At 32.9% G+C, this 11,421-nt stretch overlaps 1 long non-coding RNA gene across 1 annotated transcript in view; it reads left to right on the top strand.

Moving 5' to 3' along the window:
* Positions 1 to 215: 215 nt before the first annotated feature.
* Positions 216 to 11,421, top strand: part of LOC134477778 (uncharacterized) — a 41,660-nt gene continuing 30,454 nt past the window's right edge. Inside the window, exon 1 of the long non-coding RNA XR_010049966.1 lies at positions 216 to 371. This is a non-coding gene — a long non-coding RNA (uncharacterized LOC134477778). The remainder of the gene's footprint in view (positions 372 to 11,421) is intronic.

Genomic DNA, 11,421 nt, shown 5'->3' with positions numbered 1-11,421 from the left:
TTCTAAAATCAGTTTGGCTGCTTAAAGTGCCATGAAATAATTAGCGAGATCACAGAAAGCTACCCCTTGCCTTGGCTGGGGAACAAAACATGTCAGCTCACCATATGCTATCCCTATACTGCAAGGCAACCTTCTGAAAACTCATAAATTTCCAACTTCAGCGTTTCTAAGCAACCACTCTAATATTTTCAGCCACAAATTGGATGAGCGCCCCAGTGAAAGCACACAAAGAAGATGAATTCATGGAAAGATCCCCAGGAAATGCTGCGGTGTGCTCCAATGAAAAGGAAGGGGGGCCTTTTTCCTCAAAGGACATCTGCTGCGGCGGGTTGCTTCTGGTCTCACAATTAGTGAAAGTTCCCCCTGCAATTGTGAGTCCTTTAAATATCAATACTTCTCAAATAAGACTTTCTGCTAAGCTTTCCTCACATCTTTTTATGCATTTCTTACTTCGGTAGATTTTAAGATTATAAATATCTTAAATATTTGGGTATAAAAGAAAAACTCGGCTCTCAGATCTGATTGGTATTTTTGAGAGATGTTACGTTATGAGCACTTAATGTTGGTTTATTCACTTACTAATGAAGGTGGTATGATTTAAACATGTTTGAATTTCATTACTTAGAAATTTAAAATCTAACAAGGAAGAGCAGATATGCAATTTCCAAGTTTTAATGTTGCAATCAAGATTTATATGCCATACAGTCCTGAATTCTTCTGATACTCAGTAAACCAGTAAAAATTGTGACATGAAGAAACTCTGGTCCTAAGATTAGTAATTGAGAATCCAGAATGTAAACAAAGGAATGTGAAATTCAGAATTAGACATGATTGATGCTTGAATTCTAGCTCACCATCTATTAGCTGTTTGATCGTTCTCAGCTCTAAAATGAAATGATCATAACTGAATTATTGAGACAATTGCAAGAAAACATACATGACATTCGAAGACACTATTAATCACTGCCATAATTAATGTACTGTTGACACACTGTCCTTCTTAATTATGGAACTGATCTGTAGAGGAAATGGTGTGAAAACATCTCATTCCTCCAGGAAATGAACAACTCTCTGCCTTTCTGAAACCGTCACTGTGAAAATCTTCAAGCAGCAAAACTTGTCAAAGCATGCCCTAACCACTTACTCTCCCATAGTCCTCTGATAGAGCCTTACATTATGCTGATATTTACTTTATTCCAATATATCAAAGGTCCTGGACCATGTCTTTCTCATCTTCCTCCCCAGAGACTCCCAGACCACACTAGTCATCACACCTATCCAGCAGAAGAGTAATGAACAGAAATGTCACATATCCCGCAGGAGTCTGTACACAGAGCCATGTCTCTTCCTTATCCTCTGCCAAATCCTGCTCCGCTGTGGACAGAGCAATGCAGTGATGCTTCTGGCCCTAGATACTTTGCCTCTAGCTCCTCTTCTTATGCATGCAATTGTTTTTTTAGAAGTATCCTCCAATGAATGTTGACTTTGCTATTATTATCCTGAGGCCAAGGGTTTATCCATTAAGAACTAGACATTGTATTGGAGATCTGCATTTATTACAACTCATTTTTGTTTTTTTAACATTGTTTTAGGGACGATAGTAATATGAAATAGTTCAGTCATGTCCGGTTTGTCTGGGATGGCATGGAACAGTCACATAGTTGAGTGTAGAAAGTTCAGAGCTTTAGAAGAAAACACTTGGACATTTCTTTTGAAGAATGTAATTTTTGAATCCTAAAATTAAGTCAGTTATTAGAGATGAAAAATTTGTTGATGCCATCGAAACATGTTGTATTTTAAATATATGTTAAACTTTACAAACTTAAAATGTGATTTTTGCATTAAAATTATTGAAGTTTTAGGTATTCCCTTAATCAGTGAAAGAAAACCCTTATTTATTACCTAGAGCAATTGTATAATTTACTGTTAATGGTATTGGCACATTGCTTAAGCGGGCTATTATATAGTATTAGAGTCCTTGCACCATACGTGTGGGGGGAAGTAGTCTCCATTCAAATAAAAGTTAATTTCTTTGAAAAAAAATAAGAATATTTTTCAGAGCTCTAATATTTTCATATATCTTAAGGCAGTATATTTTGGTAGTGAATAAAACCTAAGACTTGTTTAATATTTTTGGACTCTTAATATCTTTCACATAAGATTCATTTAGTTCTCAGAATAATCCTGTGAATTAGATTCAACAAGTACTAGTACAATCATGAAAATACGACTGAGACTTATATGACTTACCCTAAGCTACAATTGTGTGACGTCTAACTTGGAGTTTCTCTTTGAGTTTAACGTCTTTTCTAAAATGTCATAAATTTTTAAATGAAGCAGTGTTTGATCAATAATGGATAAGTTGTTTCAAAACGTGTGGAATATTTGATCTGAGTTTTGCTCAGTACATAGTTTCTAATAGTTTGACATTTTTTATAATCTCAAATTGTGTGCAAAGGCAGGAAACAGATTGTGGAGAGCATATGCTGATTTCTATTGTTTTCTTGAAAGCTATATATTATTGAAAACACTGTGATGAATAGCATTTCTTTATCTTGCTATATTTTAATAGTTTTCAGAAACCCTTTCCAATTAGTTTTTATCTGAAAATCATGGTAACACTGTAAATAATACAGAACAATCTTATTTCCATGTTTAATGAATAGTTACCAGTGAGTGATCTTACTATATTTTGTAGGAGGATGCTGATTTTTTCTATAGTGAATCTTTTATTCTTGAGATTAATTCTTCTGGCATCACATTAAAGATTCTTGCCATTCCCTAATGCTATATTTTAGCCCAAACTTTGTTGCCACCTAAATCAGGCATTTAGCATTGACTTTATTTTATGACACTATGCAACCAGCTGTACGAGGAAGAGACATGTCTGATTTCTGAGACCTAGAAATTTATGTTCTCATAATCTGTCTGTGCACTGAGGCAAGCACATTGCAGAACTACAACTTAGTAAAAATACATAGAACAATCAATTCTTGAGATATATAAATGCCAACTGGATCAGTGTCGCGTTAGTAGTAAATATTTTCCTATTGGATACTGAAGATTAGGAGACTGAAGGCCCATGATTCTTCAACAGTATTAACTAAACAAAAGAAACTGAAAGAAATTTATACTTGGATCTTGGAACCAACAGTTGTTAAATTTTAAATAATTTGGGCAGAGTTTGGAAAGAATATAAACTAGGAGCTACTTACATGTAAGAATAAAAATGACCTACTACAGTATTTCTTAAAGGAACAGTTTAAAAATCCTATTAGGATTTTTCTTGAGAAAAAAAATCTGATGACAATTATTTAAAAAAACAATCATTTAATGTCTGGAAGTGTCCTAAGGCTACATGAAAAGTGCATAAAAATTCATTCAAGGAAAACTACTAAATATGAGGGGAAAAAAAATACTAGGGAAAAGGTGGCATTTTCCAAGATCATTCTCTTGCTCACATCAATCTTATAGCTCCACATTACAAAAGCTATGCCCAAGATAGTTAGAGGCAAGAAAAAAGATCTAATTCTGCCTCGGGATGGGCAGGATCTTAACTACCTGTAGTACAGGAGTTGTGGAGGGTATTACCCCATCACCTGTGTGTGCCGCAGTACATTTGGAAGCCAGGCACACTCAAAGGACAAGCCACAATGATCAAGATCTGTCAAGCTAAGGACACGGAGTAAGAAGACTAGAAATGTCTCTGGGAAACCCACGTTTCTTCCCTTAAAGAAACGTGGTGCAGTGATGCAATGTTTCCAGCGAGGAAGAAAGGAGGCCTAAGGGTGAAGAGCCCCTTCGCTCTGCCTCAGGAAGCTGACATTATTTGTAACGGATAATAGGGAACTGTTTAAGAATATTGTCACAAACAATGAAGATCTTTTTGGAGAGCAATTACAAGAAACGTGGTTATCCTGATGCAACCAAAGTTGCAGAGAATCCAGAAACTGAACAGAATGAACCAAGGAAAGAGACAGCTGTAGAGTCTTTCTGTGACCATGATCAGCTCGCGGGTCAGAAAGGGTCTGACAATGGACTGACTGTGCTCACTCAGGGCAGCATGTGAGGAAGACCTAACAGTATTCCCACAATCACACAGAGACTTATCACCATAAAGGGAGAAGTCTGAATGGCACCAAATGATGAGGCTGAATTGTATCAGATACTTCTAGTCCCAGAAAATAGACATAAATTTAAAAAAAAAAAAGACTTGAAGTCCTTTAACTTCTATGTCATGGAAATGGATTAGGGCAAAGAAATGTTTTGACTTTGTTATCACTCACAAATCTGCCACTTGTTAATCTATGATAAGAACAGAGATAGACCCTCTGAGAGTTTTCACACATTGCCTATTAAATATTTACTGAACTAATTTTCCAACTGATCAATTAGAATAAAAGTCCTGTCAAGCAAATTTTGTTAGTTTTTCTCTTTTCACAGCCCTCCAGCTTTCATACATCATTATCCACACCAAAGATATCCTAGGTATCTCAGATAAAAAATAAACAAAAAGAAAATGGCAATCTCAACAGGGATATCAACAAATGGCACAGGCAAAAGATGGTACAGAATTTGCTAAGTCGAGTTACTAAGCATAAATATATTACCAAGCAGAAACACAAAATCATCTTCCCTACGGGCTCAGTATCCAGAGATCTTACAATATATTATTGAAAATGTCAAGTTATCAGGAAAATATTAGAAGATACTCAAGGGACTAAGAAAAAGTGACCCATGCTCAGGAAGAAAAAAAAAAAAAAACACAGGCACAGGAAACTGCCTTGAAGAAGCCCAGAAAGTGAGCTGTTCAGCAGCAAAGGCCTCCAATCATCTATTCAGAATATATTTAAAGAAATAAAATCCAAAATGTAAAACAGATATTGTGAATTGGGAAAAACTGTTCAAAAGCAAAGACAAACTGTGATGGGGGAAAAGGCAAAGGAAGAAAGGAAAAAGAAAAAATATATTTATACACAAGACAGTTATACAGCTGGTTTCTGTTCACTGAAAAGAAAGATTTGTGCTAATATAGATTGGACAAGATATCATGCATGTATCTTATACTCTGAATAACTACTATAAAGAACAATACACAAGATACTATTGTAACTCGCCTACTAACCTGTTTCAAAACTCTATTTTATTGTTATTCTTTTTCTGTAAAATAAAAAAAATAGTTTAAATATAAAAAGAAAAATGAATTAAAAAGATACACCAGGGCAATATGTCATCAAACTGAAGATACCAGTTAAGAGACTAAAATGTAAAAACAAAACAAAACCAAAAAAAAAAAAACCACACAAGGAAATTCAGGAGCTGAGAAGCATAAAGGAATGGAAACTTCTCTAGAGGTGCTTGAAATTGAACTGAACCTGACACGTGAATGAATAAATGAGGTATATGGGAATTATAAAACTGTTCAACACAGAGAAAAAATTTAGACTAAGCATAGCCTCAGAGAAATGTTGGGTGGCAGTAAATATATATGTTGATGTTTTTAAAGGTGAGAAATAAAAATAATTTGTCACTTTTCATTATTTAGTAACTGATTTCCCTGTGACCAGCCACATTCACCCTGAACAGTTTTTCTTTCCTTTAGATCCTCATCTTTTAGGGAATAAAATCTTTTGGCTTTGAAAGTTCAGATATTTTATTTCTCTCAAGTGTAAAAGATTTTATTAACAAGACAAACTCCTCTTTTCCAGAACCAGTGCCTATTATCTGTTTTTTTTTATTAACAAGAATGCCTGCAAAACATAATAAACTAAAACAAACAAAGAAAACCCAAAAGGTGTAGAACGTAAAATTAAGTCTTTTTATTTACTCCAGGTGAACTACCTTGAAGAAAGCATTTTTAATAACAGTTTTGGAAGACTTTAAAAATATAGATGAACCTAAAGACATCATAAAAATGCCACATTAGTCCCCCATCCAGGATGCAATATATATTGCTGGAATACATGCATACATATTTCATCATTCTGTGATTCTCCTCTATAGGAATTCTGGCTCCCTTTCCCAGTAGTAACCAATTACCTTCAACAGTTCCTGTGTCTCATACCCATATGAACATGCAGATATAAACATGCAGTTTTTATACTCTAAATCGTCTCAAATTTTGTTAGCTTTTGAAACTAAAACTTTCTCAGTATGTTTTACCATGTTTATCATTTTGTATTTTATTTTTATTCATATTAAAGAATACAAACAAACAATGTTTATTTACTTCATGTTTATGTACTATCTTCTCAGCTTTAAAATATTTATGAATGCTTACATATTGAAATTCTCTGTGTAGCACTCCTGGATGGCATAACACAGAACTAAATTTGTTTTCCATTTTGCATTTTTCACTCTTTTACATATAATCATTTTGGTGGATAATATTTATTTTTGCTTAGCATTGCTTTTGGTGTTATTGCTATTGAGCCTGGCTGTATAATTGCTCTTGAAATTTGCAATTTTCATTGTTTATGAAATTTTTGCTGTAATTGTGTGAAACCAGCTTATTTATTCTTACTATTTTATAGTCTTCCTATAAATATAACACAAATTACCCAACTTACTTCGGACAATTTGTTTGTGTCTAGCTTTCTGCTACTATGGAAAATGCCATTATTAATATTTCCATGTATGTATCTTTTGTATGCGTTTTGAGTTACTCTAGGATACAGCCCAAAACTGTAAATGACCTTTTAAAGATAATTGCTTAGCTATATAAGGTAATAGCATGGAAAGTGTAAAAGTTTCCATTAGTCATATCCTGACCAATGCTAGGAATTAGCTGACTTCTAAAATTGTGCTACATGATTAGTTTAAAATAATTGTTTTATTGATATGAATTAATATTTATCTGTTTATAAGCTAGCTTGGGCATCTTTTCTTCATTAACTGCTTTTTACCTCTTTAAAATATTCATTTGTGTTTTAAGCAGTTTTTCTTAAAGATTATTGATCTGTTGTACAGTCTTCAGAGTTATTTTTATTCAAATAGGAAATTCTTATTTATTTTATATGATTAAATTATCTCCTAGTTGAGCCTTGTCTTTCACTTTACATAATTTATTATGGTAAAAAATATGCCCTTAATTATAAAGTAGAAGTACTTATCCAGACCTTTTCATTTCTTTTTTGTATGTTTGGGTCACATTGAGAGCTGTAGTTTCAGGCCAGCCTCATCACAGAGGATGAGGCTGGAGGACCACTGTGAGCTCAAAGCCAGCCTAGGCTATGCAGCGAGTTTAAGGTCCGTCTGCACGATGTAGTGAGACTCTGCCTCCAAAATTAAACAAACAAACAAGCAAATAATGGACTTCCAATTATGGGATTCACTTATGTTTACTTCAAAAATCTCGTAAGATTTTCATTTTACATTTATTTTTTAGTTCATCTTAATCAAATTTTGATTTAGCAAAAACAATAACTTGCTTGCATAATCTTATACTTATTGGTAAAATTTTTATTTAAATTATATAGGATTAATAGTTTATTTTGAGGTGAACTGGGATAGACTGGCTGTATTTTCTTACTTGTCTACTGCTTGTCTTCTATTACTATTTTAATAATTTTTTTCCATTTCCCATAAAGTTTTTCTACATATTGTGTTAGATATCTGTTTGTATCAATTTTAGTGTCAGTTTTAAATTGTATTTCTAATCACTATTTTCTGGTTTTAGATAACAGTTTTGCATATTGTTATATTTAGCAACTTTGCTTAATAGTCTCACTAGCCCTACTAATTATCTCAAGAATATTTTGAATTCTCTTTGCATGTAATCATCATTAATGAATATAATTGTAACACTTTCTCATATTTTGTATTTCTTTTACATGTCATCTTACACAGATCATATTTCTATTACAGTGCTGACTAGGAATAATCGCAGTAGCCTTCCTTATGTAATTTTTATTTAAAATATATTTTCTAACATTTTTCTATTTTCCATCACATTTACTAAAATGCCAGTTTACAAAGCTGTTGATGTTCTTGAACAATAATGGAAGTCATACATTTTTTAACTTTTTTGAGACAGAATCCCACTCTGCAGTTCAACTTGGCCTTGAACTCACCTTGTAACCTCCAACTTGCAATGATCCTACTGCAACAGCCTCCCAAATGCTAAAATTACAAGCATACACCACTATGCCCTGCCACCCAATTTATTTTGTAAATAGTTCCTCCTATGCACTGAAAGTTTGTGTATCTCAGAATTCACAAGTGGAGATTTTCATCCCGAGGTAGATGGTATTTGGAGCGGAGTTATGAGTTGATTATTAATTTTGAATGAAATCCTGTACTTGGAGTCCCCACGACTGTACTGGTGATCTGATGAGATGGAAATGTATAAAGTCTCCACCTTGTGAGGCACACGGACAAAAGGCGTCCAGTACAAATAAATACTTTTGGTTATTGAGCGTCTGGAACATTACTGAACACCCTATTTATGTCCTTCAGTTATTTGAAAGAGAAATAAGTTGTTACTTTGTTTAAAAGAATATTACCCTTAGTTTGCCATCATATGTAAGTGAACCCAAACCAAAGAAACAATGCATCTTTATTAGATTAAGAAAATTAATTTAGTGAATTGATTATTAATATATTAATAATTACATTTTTTAAGTGAGACTCTGAATCTGCTGCTTGTTATTTTGCTTCCTTTTCTACAATGAAATGTTTCCTCTTGTATTTCCATAATAGTCTTTATTGTAAATTTACTTTCTCTGGAACTTTACAAGGCAATTTTGACTCTTGAAATGGTGCAATATTTCAAAGAGAATCTTCATTTGCATCTAAGAGTTTGAATGAATTACAAAACCCTGGACTCCTTTAGAATAATTTCTCAAATTTGAGGATTTTAGCCATACTGAATTTTGAAATCGAGTTCCATTGGCACATTAAGAACAGTTTATGAGGGGCTGGGGAATTAGCTCAGCGGCATAAGTGCCTGCCTTGCAAGCAGGCAGTCGTGAGTTCGATCCCTGGTACCGATAAAAACGAAAAAAAAAAAACAGTTTACGTTTAAATCTGGAGAACAAGATTCTCCCATAACCAAAGGACATAAATAGCATGCTTTGTTTGCAGGGTTGAATCTTTATTGTTTATTAACATATGAATGTTTGTCTAGTTTCATTGTTTCACTAAGAAGGTCTTATACTAAGGTTTCCTAACTAATAATTTACAGTGTTTAAGTTGCATCTTTTCCCACCTGTTCCTTGAAGAGTAAAGACACATTTGAAATGTAGCCTGTGCCCTGGATGTACCCAGTGGTGTCTGTGTTCCCTCACGTGTAGAAAGCTACGGTGTCCTCATTTGCGTCGTGTAGGATTTCCCACAACATCTTGCCTACTTTTTCTGGTATACTTGTTAAAATGCTTTAATATTTACCTAATAGTAGTTCTTGCCTAATATGTACTCATTCACCAACCACTATATTGTATTTTTTGAAATTTATACAAATATTTTCACACAGTATGACTTCTTTTATATAAAGCTTTCTCTTCTCGTATAATACACACAATTGCTAAGAATTCCTAGAACCATCCTGTTGGAAGGAATATATATATATATATATATATATATTCCACTCCCACTAAGAGAGTTTCTATTTGCTCCACATTCTCGCCAGTATTTTATTTTGCCACATAGTTTTCATGTCACTGCATTAGTGGCATCTGGTAATATCTCATTATGTTTCCAATTGGCTTTCCTAAATGGCAAGATATCTAAACATTTTTTTTCCATTAATGTTATGTTTTTTTCTTCCATTAATTGCATTTTCCCTACTTTTATATAGGATTATCTTATTTTTTGAATATTTTTATTCATTTGTTTTTCTTTTTTTTTTCTGAATATAGGTCTTCTTTACCTCTGAAAACTTGAAGGGCACAAACTAAGGCCAGAATCAAAATTTTTCATCCACTGTAGATATTAATGACATGGAAATATCTAGTGTATATGCATGTAGAAAAAAATAAAGAGATGTTAAAAGCACAAACAGGAAAAATCTGCGTGGAAAATGAAAGATTAAAGTTAAGATATGAAGGAAAGATATGCAAACGATCACCTTGTATCTCGAAGCTCACGTGGAAAGAAACTAAGAGTAGCCTAGAATTGGAAAAAGAAAAAAGATACTATAATCCTACAGAATAAATTTTTTTCCCTACAAAACAAGTGAGGAATTTAAGAAGCAATGTAACAACAAAAGAGATGGCAACAAGCAAATTATCCTTAAAGGAACACAATTTGACTCTCAACGCAAGGTTACATTAGAATAATATTCTTGAAGTTTCAAAGAAAAGTATATCTGGACTAAAATGTTAATGTCTGCCTAGACTTCATTCAAAAATACAACAAAAGAAATACGTTCTCAGACAAGATAGATTCAATTTTAAAAATGTTTCAAAACACTTAAAAGAATATAGAAGGAAATAATATGCAATAGCCACCATAGTAATACGTTTAAATTAAATTTCAGAGCCATGTATTAATACACAGAACAACAACAACAAAAAAAAAAAACCCAAGTCTTCAACAGATGTATGCATATGCATAACTAGAAAATAAACATTTTAGAAAGGCAATGTATGTTAGGTGCAGGGATAGATATAAAAGTGGGAATGGGAAGTGAAGAGGAAAACATACATAAAATTAATTTTTAAAAATGGTTGCATGCATCTAGCACCATATTATTATGCAAGTATAAACTGTTGGCCTTGGTGTGCCTTTATGTGTGTATCTGAAACTCTCCCATCCATTCTCCATATAATGTAAAGCAAAGCTCTTGCAATAGTGCTACCTAAACAAACTAAAGGTACCTTTGAATCATAAAATTATAATGGATTATTTTACCACATTACATTCAGAAATAATAAAGTGAACATAAAACAAAAATATTTGAATAAGCTGATTAATAATTATAAACAAATAAACATTTAAAAGCTGAACATAAACTACGTATCATTTTCAGTCATTTAAAGAAGTCACAAAAATTTGGCTACATTGAAATGAGCATTTCCATTCAATAAAAATGTTTATGGAGTTAACAGACATTTCCAGATGGTAACTAGAGTTTGCAGTTCTAATTATTAAATAATTAATACCAGGAATAAATAAGGTCTTAATTATAATACACAGCAATTGAAAAATCTAGAAGAACAATGAGCAAAGGCTATAAACAGCTGGCTGGCCAGCATACAAAATGAAAATTTCTGACTTAGAAATACATAAAAGTATGTTTAGCCTCAGAGGTAACCAGAAAATAATTAAAACAAAATACTTTTAAAGCTGCAAATCTGCTAATCATATAATAATCAGATAATTCTATGAATTCTAATATATGTAAAAAGTATGCTTCTTTATTCTTCGTTAATCAGAGGCTAGGCTGACAGGTGTGAGTATGGTCGAAATCATGTAGGAACA

This window comes from Cavia porcellus, unplaced genomic scaffold (genome assembly GCF_034190915.1).
Source record: "Cavia porcellus strain 051 isolate PalLab524CR breed Dunkin Hartley unplaced genomic scaffold, mCavPor4.1 scaffold_10, whole genome shotgun sequence".
In the NCBI taxonomy this organism is placed as follows: domain Eukaryota; kingdom Metazoa; phylum Chordata; class Mammalia; order Rodentia; family Caviidae; genus Cavia; species Cavia porcellus.
This window is presented reverse-complemented; position numbering and strand designations above follow the sequence as displayed.